Source organism: Mustela nivalis, assembly GCF_964662115.1.
Source record: "Mustela nivalis genome assembly, chromosome: 11".
Taxonomy (NCBI): domain Eukaryota; kingdom Metazoa; phylum Chordata; class Mammalia; order Carnivora; family Mustelidae; genus Mustela; species Mustela nivalis.
The window spans coordinates 40,476,241-40,494,685 of NC_139030.1; the positions used below are offsets into that span (position 1 = coordinate 40,476,241).

The following is an 18,445-nucleotide window of genomic DNA, read 5'->3' on the forward strand; positions in this document are numbered from 1 at the left end:
GTATGAATACAGGAAAAAGGTGTAGAGTGCTCTTAAACTGCATCGCTGCTAGGAGATCTAAATTTTCTAGACCATGAAAAGGGAAGAAAGAACAGAGAAAGAGACCAAAATCTGTCAAGTCTCAGATCTGTCTCCTTTTTAAGTCAATTCATACCTTTATTCTTCAAAAATTGCATATATATGTATATATACATATATATATGTATTTTTTTAATTTTAAGAAAGATATTGTTCCTGCCTACTTTGTAATTACAAGACACCTAGTCACAGTGTTGCTAATACCACGACATTTTTTGTTGCGTAGGCTCTGGGTCTTGTTTTCCACTAAGAAAAAAGAAAATAATCTTATACTTAGAGTCACTGGAGCAGAAGAGACCTAAGGGTCTGAGTGGCCTTATAGAATGGACACTGGAGGGAGACCTGAGATTCAGCCTGTAACTCTGACCCTTGACAAACTACTGAAAGGCTCTTCCTGTGCCTCAGTCTACCTATTACTGAAGTCAACCCACATATTCCATGATAACCGATTTATGAGGACATGAAAGAGGTAGTAGACAATATTTATCTTAGGAACCTCCAAGGAGAACCCATTCTTAGTGTTAACTACACAGAGTTAAATATAAGCCAAAGCAAAAAGAAAAGGGCCAGTTGATTTACTTTTCACCCTAAATCTCCACCAAGTGCTAAGGCACCATCTGGGGAGAACCGTCTTGAGATGCTTCTGCAGTTAGCCCTTTGTAGGGATGATTATTATGACAAGTCTTCTAAGAAAGTGTATAGACAAAGAAGTATTTGCCCAGCCAACCCCCTGCCTCCCATGGGTTCTGTCTCTGTGCTTGGGAGTCCTATTTATAAGGCATGTACTATTTATTAATAAGCATGTAAAAGTCTCAGAAGGGAGACAAAAAGGAAATGTAAAAGAGAGAACTAAAGCTGCTATTTATGATACACTACCATATTCTGGATGGTATAATAATTATGGTAATAAAAATAACAAAGCAGTCACAAGTAAAATAAGGGCAGGTAAAGTCAGATGTCAGGCTTTGGGCTGAAACCCCATGCATACATTGTCTCATATAATCCCATTAAACAAATTTCAATGTAATCCCTATTTTACAGTGAGAAATCTGAGACACCGATAGGTTCCCTCACTGCCCAAAGTCTACTGAGGTTGTGGAAAATGAGGTCAAACCCCAGGAGGCTATCTCTAGGATCTGTTCTTTCTCTCCCACAATTCTGATAATACTGACAGAGGGACATCATCTGTTGATGGAGATCATGGTGGCGGAGGAGCTTAGGTGACCACTCTAGGGTCACACACAGACCCTACACAACAGCAAGGATGTTAACATTGCTCTTTCTAAATATGTGGTTTCCTCTATACTGTGCTACATTTTTCCTCATTTATAATTTTGTCCTTGTGATGACAGCTTAATGAATGTTAAATCAAAATCTAATTATAATTAGCTACCTCACAAAAGGAAAATAAGCAGGACTAGCCATAAGTAAGTATTCACATCATAGTAACATCCTTTTCTTCATATTGGTTAGTTGCGTAGCTTTCCATAAGAACCAGTTCCTGTTACCAAAGTGGACTGGTTTCACAATTTTAAACCTCTGTATTCCAGTAACTAGCTAATGGTGTCTTCATAACAATCTTCCTTTTTTATTTGTGGAGCTAGTCTGGTAAGGTAAAGCTTGGTTAATTATTCTAAATTCTTGGACCCGACAGTAAAACACCCTTCACGTATCAGATCCAGTGTTGATGGATATATACAAATAGGAAATAGATATAGAATCTGGGCTTTGACTAGGGTAGGAGAGAACTGCCTTTTCTCTTCCCCCTCTTTGGGGAGCACAAAATTGCTGTGAATTAAAGAAATGCCAGTACACCTTCCCACTTCAGAAATAAATGTATGTTCCCTCTTTCTTTAACCTCCTTTTGTTCTTTTCTTTGCTGCTCTCCTTTCCCTGTGCAATGTGTGTGTCCGGGCAGCTCTGACTGGTTTGGATTTGGTAGGAGAATGGACAGGAACCTGAACATTCAAGGCACAAATTAAGCCAGTTAGAACTGAGTTAAGCCCCCTCTTCATTTTATGTATGCTATTGAACAACTAGAGGGTAAACTATGATTTTTACTTCCTCCTGGGCATTAAGTCTGAGAGGAAAACTATAAAGTAAAAAGAAAATTCAAAATTGAAGTTGACACACCTTTCTTAATTCTTCCCAAGTTGCCTGAGTATGATTATTTTCAGAGCTGCTTTTTTTCTGTAAATATATGGGGGTACCAGTCAACATATGGAATTGCTCTAGATTATAGAAATCTGCCTGAAAACTAAGACAAAAATATGAAGAGTATCAGAGAGTCTGGAGGTATTGCGTTGGATGGGAAGATCTGAAAGCCTAAGGTAAGATGAAGACAGAGCTCTCTGTAATGCAGGGGTTTTCAAGAGCTCCTATCAATTTGTGAAATTTTTCTTCCATGTTTAGCCCTCAAGCTCAGTCCTACTGGATCATCACATTTTGCTTTTCAGATTCACCACCACTGATGGTGAGTCAGGAACATCAGCCATGTATAGAAAGGACAATGCCTTATAACATTTCAAGATGGAAAAGAAAAGATTTTCAGTCACTAGGCAGGCTGACCTCGGGGCTGTCAAGCAAATTACACCAGCCCAGAGTGTCTGCTCAGAGAATCACTGTGGCATAGCAGGTGATGAATGAGTGGTTTTCATGGCCTCAGGCTCCTTCCTGAGAGAAGAGACTAGGTTGGAAGATGATTTTAGCAACTGTGGTAGGTAAATCTGACAGAACTCAAATACCACCTTCTACCTGTCTGCTTGCATGAGGAATGATGGCAGGACTGGGTCTTGACTTGTGTGGGATGTTGCATATAAAGATGAGAAACATCATCTTCCTCACTCATTCCTCCTCTTTGAAATGACAATCTGCCTAAGCAGAAGAGGATTTCTTTATATCACAAGTTTTGCTGATCCTGAGAAAAGAGCCTGCAAAATGCTGGCCTTTCCAATAAAGCTTAGAAACTGCCATTGACAAAATGGCTCTCAGTTTTTTCACCTCAACTCAGTGTGTCAAGTCTGTTTATATTCAAGTACCATCAACTCCTGAAAGAATATGAAAGACCACTTTATCTTCTGAGAGAAACTAAACATAGTGCAAGTTTGTTTTACTTCATAGATTTAGAAATGGAATTTATTATTAGAAGAAACAAAAGTTGAATATTCATTAGCATCCTAGATCCTCTTTTGAGTAGAAGACTTGAAAGAAGCCTGCGTTTGGAGGGAATTTTTTTTTTAATCTTTTCTTTTTCTGTTCTTTTGAGGCTGATGTTAAGCTCTGCCATCTGGAGGACCTGTGCATCTTAAACCTCTTTTAGGTTTGAAACCTAAAAACCTTTTAGGTTTAAAAAAGCCTCAGCTCTTTCGGGAAATTGTTTTTGCTTATGTTATCTGAACGGCAGAAATTGGTTTCCATCTCGCATAGTCTCTGCATTATTAAAATAGAGCTTGTTGTGCAGAGTTTTATGGACTCTTCAGGACCTTTACATATTAATGTTATATACTAAGAACTATTAAAGCATTCCAAATAAAACATATTTACCAGTTAAATGCTCTGTTTTATTTGTGAATAAATGAATGAGGACAAGCTAGTTATCTCTATGGACATGTAAGAGAAAAAAAAACTGTAACCTAATACAAATTTATTCTGCTCATATTTGGCAACTTAAATCACACAATTCCAAGAGACACTAGAATTTATTCGTCTCTTTTTGATTCTTATCTTTAAACAGCAAAAACAAATAAACAAAAACAATTTCAACCTACTACTAATTATTGATGTATGAAATACGTATGGGAAATTCTTCATTCAAGACAGGTTTTTTTTCCCCTTCTGTCAACAAGAAGAATGTGGTAGCACTTAGTTTGTCTTCAGCTGATACCTACTTACAGATTTTGAAATTTTTGAAAATATCTAACTGAATGCTAACTGGTAAAGTCAAGCAGGTTGAAGGAGCAAATAGAGAAAAAGGTGAGAATAAAATCAAATAATACATCATTTTGAAACTATCTAGCCCACTCTTTCTCTCAATCAGAAAAAAAAAAAGTGTTCTCATCAAATAGTCTCTTAAATATTCTGTATCAAAACATTGTTCAACCAAGTTAGCAAACCACAAAGTTGGGCCTTGGTGTCTCTCTTTTCAAACAGATGAAGTAGTATCTGGGACACTGCTAAGAGCCCTAGTTTAAAGTCAGTCCACAGCTTCTGTTCCCACTCTGCCACTCATTAGATGGGTGACCTTGGGTAAGTCCTTTAACTTCTCCAAGGCCTTTTTCCCTCATTGGTAGTAATAGAGGCTTGGAGTGGATTCATTCAACAGATATTTACTGAGCTCCTGATAAATAACATGTTTCAGTGAGACAGAAAATAATAATAATAAAAAGCAGCCCCTGTCTTCAAGGAGCTGAGAGTTCAATAGAAGATGCACCTATAAAAACTAATGCATGCAATAAAGCAGTTTGATACTATTACAGAAATTTGTATTAGGTATACAAATATAACATACATTTGGGAGGGTACCAAAAGAGGAGTGGTCATTCCTATTTGGGTTCAGATGAGAGAAGACTATTGACTTAGACTTTAAAGAGAAGATGTTTGAGCTGAGTTTGAATATCATTCTCTAGATGAGTAGGGGATGGAGGTCTAAGAACACAGGCCTGTGGGAGGAAGTCAGTATAAAGCCTCAGGATCTAACAGATGTCCTGTACAGGTGGAATATAAGGATGAAATGAAATATGCAAAGGATGCTGGAGCAAATGGAAAAGGCTTTATCTGACATAAGGATTTCTGAATTTTGTGAGAAGCCATGACACAAGTAATTCCAAGTAGAACTCAGGAACTATTCACATATGTGTTCTAGAAAGATCACTCTAACAAGGTATGGCAAAGGCTTGGAGAGAGCAAAGATTAGAGGTGAGGAAGCCAGTCGGGAAACCATCTAGAGGCACACAGGAGAGATGGTGACAGTGTCAGCAGAAGCTATGGAGTCAAGGGTAAGAACTATAAGACATGAGGAAAGAGATTCATCTAAAATCACTGAGTGGATGAGGAGTAAGGAAGGAGGGAGAAGGTCTCTAAACTCCCTGTCAGCTTTTGTCTCCCATGAGTCAGCTATTCCAAGACAAAACCTCTCAAAGGAAAGATTGTCATAAACACACTTAATGATAAAATAGTTTTAGAGATTTTATATAAAATAACTTATTGCTCTAAATTCTTGCTTTTAGACTTGGAATATTGTGTTTTTAAAGGGAAATCTGTATAGTTAGCGCCCAGTGAGTCGGGTGTTATTGATTCTTTATTCAGAGGATATACCTCAGACAAATAAAGAGCTACTGTAAAGTCACCCAGAATCATGTGGTATGTTGTGGAGAGGCAAAAACAATCCAGTTGCACTTATATTCAGAAATTCTATGAGGTAGCTTAATGTAAATACCCAGGAGACTCCAAGAGCCAAAAATAAGAACAGAGCCTATAAGCAATATCCATAGCTAACCTGATGTCAGAACCATACTTAAAATTCTTCTTACCTGTTCCCACTCACCTTTTTGACTCTGGGTATGTTTGTCATTTATTCTACTATGAGCACTATCTTTACATGATTCCAGTGCTTTCTACAGATTTCTTGAATGTGACTCTTCTTGATACCCTTCCATCTACTCCAGCCCACTGGGAGCTGGCTTACCACCCAGAACATATCAATAACGTGGCTCTTGTGAAGGCCACCATGTCTAATCGCCAACTCCACTGGATATGTCTCACCCTCATCTGTTTGACCTTTATGCCATTTTTATGAAACACTCCCTATGACATCATGATCACTCTTATTTTCCCTCACCCATGTCCACATTGCCACTGTCAGGCCCACGGCCTCTCCACTCTCCCTGGGTCATTTCATCTACACATACGGCTTCTATATGTAGATGGTATTCATTCTCTGGCCTGAGTCAAGCCCCTACCTTCCAGAAATGAAAATTTAACTTCCTATTGGACATCTTCACCTGGTTGTCCCTCAGGTAACTCAAATTTAACACATCCCAAACTGAATTACTTCTCTTCCCAATGGTTGCCTGTTCTGATTGCAGTCTCTTACCTTCTCCAGACTAGATCTCTCTATTCTTCTGTAGGCACATGCAACTTTTCCTAATTCCCTTTTATACATACCTCCCATTCCAAACATGCTAGACTACCTTTATTCCCCCAGATGTATTGTATGCATTAAAAACTCTGAGTTTTTGCACATGCTTTGAAGGCCTTCTTGATACACATATAAACACACATATAATTATTGACTTCATCTGGCTACACTTCATGAACTTTCAAGTCACTGTTAAGGATTTACTTTCTCCAGAGTGGTGGCTTGTACTTTATTACAGTAGTTCTCAATGACGGAAGGGAAAGGGGAAGATATAGAAGGTGGAAGGGTGATTTTTACCTCTGGGGGACATTTGACAATTGGTATTTGACATTCCAAAGTGTCTGGAGACACTTTCAGTTATAACAAAGGGTTAGGGTTAGGGTGCTACTGACCTCCAGTATGTAGAGGTCAGGATGCTGCTAAATATCCAACAAGGCACAGATCTCCCCACAAAGATAATCCAGTACAAAATGTCATTAGTGCTGAATTTGAAAAACCCTATTCTGTTTAAAAAAAAAAAAAACATATAATGTATTATTTGTTTCAGTGATACAGGTTGCAATTCATCAGTCTTACACAATCCCCAGCCCTCACCATAGCACATGTCCTCCCCAATGTCTGTCCCCCAGCCACCCCATCCCTCCCACCCTTTTCCCCTCCAGCAATCCTCAGTTTGTTTCCTGAGATTAAGAGTCTTTTATGGTTTGTCTCCATCCCTGGTCTCACCTTGTTTCATTTTTCTCTCCCTTCCCCTATGATCCTCTGTCTTGTTTCTCAAATTCCTCATATCAGTGAGATCATGTGATAATTGTCTTCCTCTGATTGACTTATTTTGCTTAGCATAATACCCTCAAGTTCCATCCGCATCACTGCAAATGGCAAGATTTCGGGGGTTTTGATGACTGCATAGTATTCTATTGTATGTATATACTACATCTTCTTTATGCATTCATCTCTTGATGGCCATCTAGGCTCTTTCCATAGTTTGGCTATTGTGGACATTGCTGTTATAAACATTGGGGTGCATGTGCCCCTTCGGATCACTACATTTGTATCTTTGGGGTAAATACCCGGTAGCACAATTGCTGGGTTGCATGGTACCTGTATTTTCAACTTTTTGAGGAACCTCCATACTGTTTTCCAGAGTGGCTGCACCAGCTTGCATTCCCACGAACAGTGTAGGAGGGTTCCCCTTTCTCCGCATCCTCATCAACACCTGTTGTTTCCTGACTTGTTAATTTTAGCCGTTCTGACTGGTGTGAGGTGGTATTCTGTTCTAATTGCATATTTATTTTTTTGTTTCTCCTACTGAGCTACAAGCTTTTGGAGAACAAGAGCTGTGTCTTATTCAACATTGTATATGCAGGAAGTAACAAGTTGTTTGGCATATAGTAGATGCTCAGTACATATGAATGCATAAGTAGGTGGGTAGAGTGATGGGTGGTCTGAATGGCTTCCCATTCTAGCCCAGTGAGAAAAATCTATAGTTATATGTGGATTGAGAACAGTAAGTCTGAGGTTTCACTCCTGAATTTGCCCTGATGCCATTTGTACCATTTGAGGTGCTAACCATGGAACGAGATGAGAGGACTCAAACTATGGATGCACATTACTATTTTGTTGCATACTTAAATATATGTCATTTTATTTCTTTAAGTATTATCTCATATTACTTGTTGAGTGAAATAAAATAATATGTGTTCATACCCATTGCTAGTAATCAACATAGGTCTTGGTACCTATGATGAACAGGACATTTTAGCATGCTGTGATGGGAAAACACAGTTTGGCTTAAATTCCAGTTCAGTTTTTTTTTAAAGATATTATTTATGTATTTGTCAGAGAGAGAGAGTGCGTGAGCACAAGCAGGGGAGAACAAGTAGCGGGGAGTGGCAAAAGGAGGAAGAGAGAGAAGCAGACTCCCGGCTGAGTAGGGAGCCCGATGTGGGACTTGATCCCAGGACCCTGAGATCATGACCTGAGCCAAAGACAGATGCTTTAGCGACTGAACCACCCAGGAGTCCAGTCCCGGTTCAGTTTTAATATTGAGCTTTGTAAACCTATGCATGAGTTTTAGTGCCATTGATCTTTAGTTTCTCAAATTTGTTTTGTCTTGATGATGATGTGAACTAAAGCATATAAAGCACTTGGTACACAGTGCTCTCAACAAATCTTACTTCCTTCTGCCTCTTTTCCAAACTACCCATCAGGAGTTGCATTTGACTCTGAAACAGAGCCCTAATAATAATGGCTTAAACAGATAGTTTATTTTTTCCCACACAAAATAAGTCTGGAGGTCTGTAATCGGGTTTGCCTGATGCCTCCACAAAGTCATTAAGGAATGCACTGCTAAAGTATGGCCCGGATATTCCAAATGCCTGCTAGAGCACCAGTCACCATTTCTGTGTGCCAAGCAGCAGATTTGAGGACAGAATGAAGATGGGGATGATCTCTTTTAAGGAACCTTCCAAAATGCATTCTCATAGAGTGAGTATGCTTATAATATGTAAATCTTTAAGACCTAGCATCTTGAATATAAAAGATAGAAATAGAGTATTTAAGAATTCATTTTGCCATTCTATACCTTAGATTATTTTATGGCCTATAAGTCCTGTGCATATGTGTGTGTGTATAAATGTATTCCCAAATAAATTTACTATAGTTTAGTACAGAATTACACAAATGGAGCTTATCTCAGTAGCAAGAAGCACACCCAATATATTCCAACAAACAGAAACAGGAATCCTTAGAGATCAGGATTAACATCACTAGTGACAAGTCATATTGCTATCATTTATCCCTTGGTATACAATGATGAAAAGGGCACTTTACTTAGATATTCTAAACAAACTCCAGTTCAATTATGAAAAAAAAATTGGACAACACCAAATTGAAGGACATTCACAAAATAGCTCCTCAAACTTGTCAAGGCCATGACAACAAAGGAACAGCTAAAAAACGGTCATAGACTAAAAGGGATCAAGTAAGCTTGAGATGTAAGTGTAATGTGGTAGTCTGGAACTGGATCCTGTACAGGGAAAGGAAATTAGTAAAACAAGCAAACCAAAAACAAACAAACAAACAAACAAACCCCTAAAACCCGAAACCTAGTGAATCTGAATATATTCTGGATTTAGTTGATCTTACTGTGCCAATATTGGTTTCTTCATTTTCATAAATATACTCTGGTAATAAGATGCTAATATTAGAGGGAACTGAGTGAGGAGTATATGGAACTCTCTGTATCATCTTTGTAATTATTCTGTAAATTTGCAATTATTCCAAAACAAAGTTTAATTTAAAAATGTGAATTACTGGTGCACATTGAAAGCCTGTCACATTCATGTGTATAGGATATTACCTACAGTAGCTGCATTCAGGTAGTCTCCGTGCATGTGGGGACTTCATCTAGATTCTTTCCTCTTGTTTCCCCCAGGATCTAAAGAAGTACCTGACATAGACTAGGCACTCAGTACATGTTTATTAAGTGGTGAGTGAATGCACGTATGGTTCTTTCTGAGAACAAATTTATGTGTTAATATAAGGATAACATTAGGGAAGAAAATGCATTCCAGAAAAGCTGCTGATCTGTTTCTGAGTTATTGTGTTTTTTCAGTGTATTATTTTGTAAGTTATTTGAACATTCTGACCAGCCTTCCATGTCCTAGTCCTGGAGAATCAACATACTTTTTCTGTATAATTTTTTTCTAATGCAACATTTTTTGAGGAGTAGGTCCTAGAAAGGTTGGTAACTGTTAGGTACTTTATTAGAAAAATAGGGGTTTGTAGCACTGATTCTAATTCAGTGAAACTGAAGACTTTTTATAATCCCATCAGATCAATAGATCGGAGATTAGAAAGCTGCATAATACTGATTTTCTATAAATTAGTAATTTTCTCTCTATTAGTATTAAAAAGATCTAATGGGAAAGGCATTTGATTAAAATCCTAGCTTACCGCTTACCACCTGTGTGATTATAAAGAAGTTCTTTAATCTCTCTAAACCTCAATCCTCTAATAAAACTGGGATAGTAATACCTCACAAGGTATATGTACGATCCTCTGTTAGTGAAAATACATGATAGACTACTGTAACAAGAGCCCAAGAGCACAGTGGATTTCACACAACGGAGGCTTGTTTCTGTCTCACCCAACAATCCAGAAATGGTATAACAGCTCTTTCGGAGGCCAGGCTCCTCCATTTTCTTGCTTAGCCACCTCTGGTCTGCATTCCCTTTTTTGCATGCTCAGCTCACCACCACATCCACATTCCAGGCCAGCAGAGGGAGGAAAACTAGAGGAAACACACCTTGTCGTCTAAGGGAATGACCCGGAAGTTATCATTTCAACTCGCAGCTCATTGGCCAGAACTTAGTCATGTGGTCCCCAGCTAGCTGCAAGAGAAGTTGAGAAATGCTTTCTTTATCTGGGAACCGCTAAACTAATACTCCTGGTGTCCTGGAGATTGGCAAGAAAACTAGCAGAGCCTGCCCTAAGCACCTGGAATAGTGCCTCACATGGAATAAATGTTCATCTAGAATCAAATCATCTGGAAGGCGATTAGTGTGAAAGGAGCAAGTAAGTGGAAATATTTTATCAATTACACTTTGCATTACTCAGATTTTGGGGACAGCTCTTCCTAGAAAGCTATTTTTTTCATTTGAAAATTTGTCTGTCTTCTTGTAAATTAAAACACAATTCCCAAGAAATAAGGTTTATATCATCCTAAGGAAAAGAAGCTGCAGAAGTAATATTTCAATGTCTGCTTGTTTTTATGTTCAATGACTTCAGCTCACTACCCTTTTAGCTGAGGAAACCCTGGTAGATTGATTGAGAAATAGCTGTGCTCTGGTGAAAAAGAAAAAGTACAAAGAGAACTATGTTACTTGTTTTTAATGTAGAGATTCTTTCGTTTGTTCAGTTGTAAATTTGTTGATCAGAATTTTTCCACTATTCTTTTCATAAATTCAGTTTCAAGCTTTTGGCATTAATTTATACTTATAAACATGGGACTGCATCTTTGGAACTTGTCTTATTTTTCTATTGGTTTGGTTTGATTGTTTTCCTGAGGAAATTTATTATAATCTGCTAAACTTGGACAGTTTTCTTCTAGGCAAAGCAGTTTATACTGAGTCCCCTTCATGCTAAGCTTGCCTAGTACATTCTTACATTCCCTGGGTCCTAGCTGCAGATTGTCAGTGGCTCATGTGATCTGTCAGACCACACTCTCATCCAGCTGGCAGCTGAACGGGGCTCAGGTGGCCCTGCTTTTTGGTGATCTTGGTAACATGAGGGGTGAACACAATACTGGCTGTATTAGCTAGCTTGGGATGCCATAGCAAAATACCACAGACATAGACCAGGCACTTAAACAACAAATACTTATTTCTCACACTTCCAGAGACTGGGAAGTCCAATATCAATGTTCCTGCCAATTCAGTTTCTGGTGAGAACTTTCTTCCTGGTTTGCAAGTAGCTGCCTTTTCTGTGTCCTCACATGGCAGAGAGAGAGTACACTGGTATCTCTTCCCTCCTCTTGTAAGGGCATCAGCCCTATGGGATTAGGGCCCCATGCATATGACCCCATTTAACTACCATTGGAACTATCAAACCCTATTTCTGATCTATATTTACATTGGGAGTTAGGGCTTCAACATATGAATTTTGGGAGAATAAAAATTTTCAGTCCTTAGCAGTGACCTCCCTTTCATTTACATATCATTCACAAAGGGTGATTTTTTTTTTTTTTCTGACTACCCTGTGCCACCCTGGACAACCTCCCTAAAATTTCTTCCAGTAGATCACTCTGGCCTTCCTAAATTCTCTTTCTCTAAGGAGATACCTGGTCTAATGTCATTGTTTAGCCCCACAAAATGCCTTGGGAGTTACAAAATGTGAAGATATTACAGTATAACAAAGTGATATCTGTAGAGCACTCTATAGTTTTCTTGCTTACATTATCTCTTTAATCTTCATGGCAACTCCAAAGGAAGGGTTGGGATATGTTATTGGCTCTATTTTATATATTAGAAAATTGAAGTTTGGAGAAGTTCAGTAATTTCCCTAAGGTCTCAGGGCTAATAATTGATTGACACTGAAACTCCATGCCAGATCTTACAATTTCTAATTCACAGCAGACTGTATATAAGCTGGAATTTGGCTCTGGAGTCACTAAAGTCTGGCTTCGATCCAAGTTCTGTCACTTATTAACAGTAACTGGGCAGGTTACTTAACTCACTAAAATTTCTCAATCTTCTCTATGACATGGAAAGAATAGAGTCCACCTCATAGGGTACTAATGAAAATCAAATTATGTAATGCATAGCAATCAGTTGGCATACACTTAGTATACAGAAAAGTGTTCAGAATTTTGGTTATTATTTGAGCACACATCAAATCCTATTCCATTGAATTTAACTGTGAAACCAAATTTATACATTTTATTGGAATGGATAAAATACTATCCAAATTACATATACTTTTGGCTGACCTCAGAACACTTTACAAGTTTTTAAGTGTTATAAAATTCGTAATATGAGATACTAGCACCTTAATTGTCACCTGAATAACTGTCTCTGTGTGTGTCTATTTATTCTTGCCTGCTCAAGCAGCAGATTAAAACAGTTAACAAGTAGCAGGTATTCAAACTCTACTTGAAGCACACCAATGTAATCTTTTTATATGGCTTTGGTTTGAGGTCATTTAGTGCTCGTTAATAAAGTAAACTGAATTTGGAATTGTTGTTTTTCATTTCACACCAGTAAGCCAATAAAATGTTAGTAATTGTGATCAAAGGAACATCAAAGAAGCAAAGATTTAACTGCTTGAAATTTGGTATACGGAAAAGTCCAATTACGCGCAATTGTTCTCCACATTATGCTGGATTTAATCTTTACCAAAATACATATTTTTATATTAGTCTCATTCTAAAAGCCAAGATACGTGGTAATTGTCACAGAGGTTATGTCAATCATAATGACTGCGAGCAACTCTCCTAATATGCCCAGATTTGTTGGGTCATCTAATGTGTATTTAAGGATAAATCAATAATACATACCTTAATTTGTTTTGCACACAAGTCCTGATTCTCATATGGAGTGGTTAATTAGAGAATTTCATACATTTCTACATTTAATATGTTTATGTTTCTGTGGATATACAAGTAAGGGAATGTTCTTATTCACATAATTAGTTCTAGTTAAAGTTTCATGCAGGAGGTCAAAAAAGCTTTTCTCAGATAGGAGAAACTACACCAAAACCTGGAGTTAACATACTTTGGAGCAAAGGCTATTAGCAATGTAAATGTCATTACCTCTGATTTGTGATCAGCTGAACAAATAGTGAAGGCCCAGTGTGACTTTGAGGCTTCAGGAACACAGTCTAGTGACTTTGAAAGGTAAAAGCAGTGCTTCCCACCAGGTACATGTGTTAGAAAATTCTGAACTGTCTTGATTGGGAATTAATAATACTAATGACTTGAGTTGATCCTAAGTAGTTCTCAACATCTGGGCAGAGCAATTATGAATATATAGATAAGTAAGGTGTATGGTATCATAAAATCATCTTCTTTCTATGCCTCCTAGACAGTCTCAGTGTGACTACTCATATGGGCAGACACCCATGCACACACACCCTGCAATGGTTTTGATTTGAGAAGGCAAGATAGCCATACCTACCATAACAGTTGGCTTTGTTTATAATTGTCATAGTTTGATGATTTGGTTTAAGTTGTGGTATGTACTCAGAAAGGGGAGTTACACATCACCTTGCATATGTTTGTTTTGTTTTCCCTACTAGATTCTGGGGAGCAGGGACCATGTCTCAGTCAGGATAAACACAGGGCCTGGCTCATGGTAGATCCTTAAGAGAAATACTTGAATAAATGAATAAATGGATTTGAGCTAAAGAGTGAGTCTATAGTAATTAAATGTGCAACACATAAATACAAACATGTATGAAGAATCTATTGCTGTATAATGAACACATGCACCAACACACATACGTACACACACACACATCCCATATTCAGAGTACTTTCACTAGTTAAGGAAAGTAATGTCTGAGGTGTCAAGCCAGCAGTAACATCACATAAATATGTAATTAAATAATTAGTAATTGCCAAAGCAGAAAAATGTAATAATTTCTTAATACAAAAAATGGACATAAGTTAGTTTATAAACATTATGAGAATTAAGTATACCAGCCCAAGAAAACTTACAGAAATTCAAGAACACTAACATTTGTTCATGGCCACGAGTTGTTTGGTGTGTGTGTATGTTTTTGTTGTTGTTGTTGGGTTTTTTTTTTTTCATTTGTTTCTAACAAAGACCGTCAGAATAGGTCATGAAGCAACTTTTTTATTCATCATTTCTTTACTGTGGGCATAACAAGTATTCATATTAGTAATTTACTAAAAATACTGAAATATAATTATCTAAATATTTGTTAAAAAGCAATTATAGTTTTTTTCTAATAAGAAGTTACACAACTTACAAGGTTTTTTTTTTTTTTTAAAGATTTTATTTATTTATTTGACAGACAGAAATCACAAGTAGACAGAGAAGCAGGCAGAGAGAGAGAGGAGGAAGCAGGTTCTCTGCTGAGCAGAGAGCCCAACGCGGAGCTCGATCCCAAGATCCTGGGATCATGACCTGAGCCAAAGGCAGATGCTTTAACCCACTGAGCCACCCAGGTGGCCCACAAGGTTTTAATAAACCCTTACATTAACCTGACTTTTTCCCCTCAAGATCAGTAGTTATAAAAGAGCACAGGTCTAGTTGCCACATTTTCTATTAAAAATATACTGACAGGGGCACCTGGGTGGCTCAGTGGGTTAAGGCCTCTGCCTTCGGCTCAGGTCATGTTCCCAGTGTCCTGGGATGGAGCACCGCATCGGGCTCTCTTGCTCAACGTGGAGCCTGCTTCCTCCTCTCTCTCTCTGCCTACTTGTGATCTCTGTCAAATAAATAAATAAAATCTTTAAAAAAAAAAAAAAAGAAAGAAAGAAATATAATATACTGACATATACAGGCAAGTTTTCTGGTTAAAGTAGATACCAGCTCTATATAATTAGAGAATTATAATAAATGGTCTTACAGGTAGAAAGGATCTATATTTATGGATAATTTTGGCACTTGTTATTAGAGAAACTTTATGTTTCACCATGAGATTTTATGTCTGATGTATAACCAACTTTATATTATCTACTCTAATTAGAACTAGAAGTAGCTTAAAATGGAAAAAAGGAAATTATTCCAAGATCTCATCTGAGGAGGCAGCTTTGGCTTATTTCCACACTAATATTGGCCTTAAAAAACAAGATCCTTCCAATCCAGCTGGACTTAGGATAGCCTGCTTTTTGTCACATGGAGTGTTCTGAAGGTCTCAAAGAATGTCTTAGTTTTTACTCTAGAAGCCCAATGGTATAGGACTTCTCCTCAATATCATAATTGTATATTTGCAGGTAATGATTACTTACTACTGCCTCAATATATTTTTATATACAGTTTTCTCCTGAGTTCTTTATTCTCATATGAAGAATGCTTAACACCACTGTTAAGAGCTTTTCCTCAAACCCTCTCCCCTAGCAAAAGGACCTGACTTTAACACAACACACTTAATTATTAATACCTCAATCAGGAAGGCAAACATACTAGTGCAGCAGAGATTACCAGAACAAGACAGTCCATTGAATTTACTCTATATTTGTTGAACTGCCTGAGTTTTTTAAGCCCATCATGAATATGGAATTAGAACTGGGCTCTAAACACCTTCTACCTCTTGCCCTCTTACCTGAATTATAACTTTGTTAATATGAGCATCTCTTTGCCACCAATTTTTTCCAATTTTATTATAGAATATATGAGTCATTATGTTTGAATTTGGTGATGGTTAAATAAATGTTTGTCTAGAACACAAAATGAATTGTGTTCATACATGTGTATAGACATTTACAACATAATGGACACAGTGGTATAGAATGCAGGTGTTATATAGGAACACGGTGAAGGAACACTTCACCTCCGTCTGAGAGGGACAGAGAGACTTTCTCTCAGAGATTGCATAGAAGGAGGCAGATCAAGTGGGAGAGGAGAGATAAGTGTCAGTAGGAGAAATTCACAAAGGTGAGAAAGAACATGGCATGTACAGGGAACTATAAACAGATGTGTGTCGCTAATATAATGTTTGAAAAAGGGATGGTGAGAAATGAAGCTCACGGAGTAGTTAGGGGTTTCATCTTGGAGGACCATGTAAGCCATATTAGTATAAATTCAATGGTGAAGGCAAAGCTCCCAATGGTCTCATTTGTGCCGCGTTCCCAACATTGTACCTTGACCTGACACACAGGCCCTGGTCCTTAACAGATATTATTTGGGTGGATGAAATGAAATAGAATGAAAAAAAGGATTTAAGCAGAAGATGTGTGTGAATCAAATTGGATTTTTTGATAAATTGTTATAGCAGCAGCCTGAGAGACAGATCCAAGAAGAATAAAAGTGGAGTAAAGGAGACCAATGATGATGGGAAACGATGAGGCTCTGAAGTAGGGCAGTGGGAGTCACAGATTCACAGGATGAATCTGAGATGTATCGGAAGATTAAACCTGTAGGACCTTGTGTTTGTGTGGCTCTCTGGCTGTGAGAAGAAAAGGAGTGGTAGGAAGCATGTGTTATCGTAGTTGCCATTATTTAATCTAAAGAACATAAGGAGAAGAGTTGTTTAGAGGAAGAATCAAGTTCAAGTGTTCCTGAAGACTTTAGAATTTAAATATCTTTCAACTTTTGTTTTAAAAATGAACCCATACACTGGGTGTGACGCAAAAATAATGAATACTGTTATGCTGAAAAAATAAAAAATTAAAAAAAAAATGAACCCATGGACAAATTCTAGCAAGTTTTCAATGAAAATCTAGAACTTCAAATTTTCAAATATCCCAAGGCTATTATATTAGCATTTAAAAATTTTGATAACACCAAAACATTTTGCTATAATTAATTACCACATATCCTTCACACAAAATTTTGGGTAGAGAGAGACATGTATTGATAGTTCATTCTTTCCTCCTTTTAGCTTTTCCTTTCTCCCACCCTCTTCCTCTGAGTTGAGCATTCTACAGTGAAGAGGGGCTGGAATCAGCTCCCACATGGAACTTCTCAGAGTGGCCTTTGAAAGCTTCTCCAATTCACACAGGAAAGGAGCAATGCTTCGAGGCCAAGGAGAACTCCAAATAAACAGTATTTCTACTTCTGTTTCTCAATCTGGTTTTAACATTTGGTGAGGGGCTGAAAACAAATCCAACAGAACAAAGGGCCCCTCTTCACTTGAACCTGGTGTTCAAATAACGTTAAATTTAACTTATATTCAGATGGTTAAAAATACTATTAAAATATGTAATTCTTGTACACTGAAGATTTATAAGAAATATGGTTAATGTTCTTTCTTTCTCACTCTTTGGCACTGTTCTCTTCCTGTTCTAAATATATCTTTTATTATCTCAGGATATTCTTTTAGAATGAGTAACTCCATCCTCACATTTCAGAGTAAAATCTTTCAGCCCAAATGAGTTTGGTTTTAGACATGGTTATGGGGGATCCAGTTGGCAACTGAATACACAGAACTGAGGCTTGGGGCAGAGGCTGGGGCTCTGAGTAGTAGTCCTTAGCAGAGACCGTGCCCTGACAGGGGTCATCTGGGGAGAAGGTGTAGAGGACCACCAGCAGAAAACCAGTGGTGAAACCAGAACATCAACATACACAGAAGAGTAAGAACAGGCTTTACAGTGACAGAGCAACTTGATCGGATAGGCCAGAGAAGGGCCTGGAGAGACATATCTCAGGAAGCAGGGCTAAAGGGAAGTAGCAGAAGGAAGGAGGCAGAGAACAAGGGAGCAGGAAGCAAACCCACTTCTCTCTCATTAGCCTTGCCTCTTGAACCTGCCACCTCCACAGTCTTCCCTCTCACCCAGTTCCTCTGAACCATGAGGGAAGGTGGAAATCCACCAGAGGTTCTCTACTTAGGTTAAGGTCTAATGCCACGTGAAGAGTAGAATTTTCTCTGTGTGCAAGTATGACATTCGATTAGCTTTCTTTAGCATTGCTTCTATCTAGTTTGTTTATGGGCTTTGTGGCTTCTCATGGTCTTTTCCTGTAAGGAGCTACAATTAATTTGACTATAATGCGAGTGTTTCAGTAGTCATTATTTTCGTGGTTACCCAGCCAATTTTACCTTTGT

The 18,445-nt window shown here is 37.9% G+C and overlaps 1 protein-coding gene across 10 annotated transcripts in view; it reads left to right on the plus strand.

Annotated features, from left to right (window-relative positions):
- The window catches only part of ZNF385B (zinc finger protein 385B), a 408,464-nt gene that overhangs the window by 271,755 nt on the left and 118,264 nt on the right, over window positions 1–18,445 (plus strand). The window contains exon 1 of one of the 10 annotated variants that reach the window (XM_082689377.1): window positions 10,616–10,792. The exons of the other annotated variants lie outside the window; for them this stretch is intronic. The gene's annotated coding sequence lies outside the window, so the exon portion shown is untranslated. Of the gene's footprint in view, window positions 1–10,615; window positions 10,793–18,445 lie in introns of those variants that run through there. 10 annotated transcript variants of the gene reach the window in all.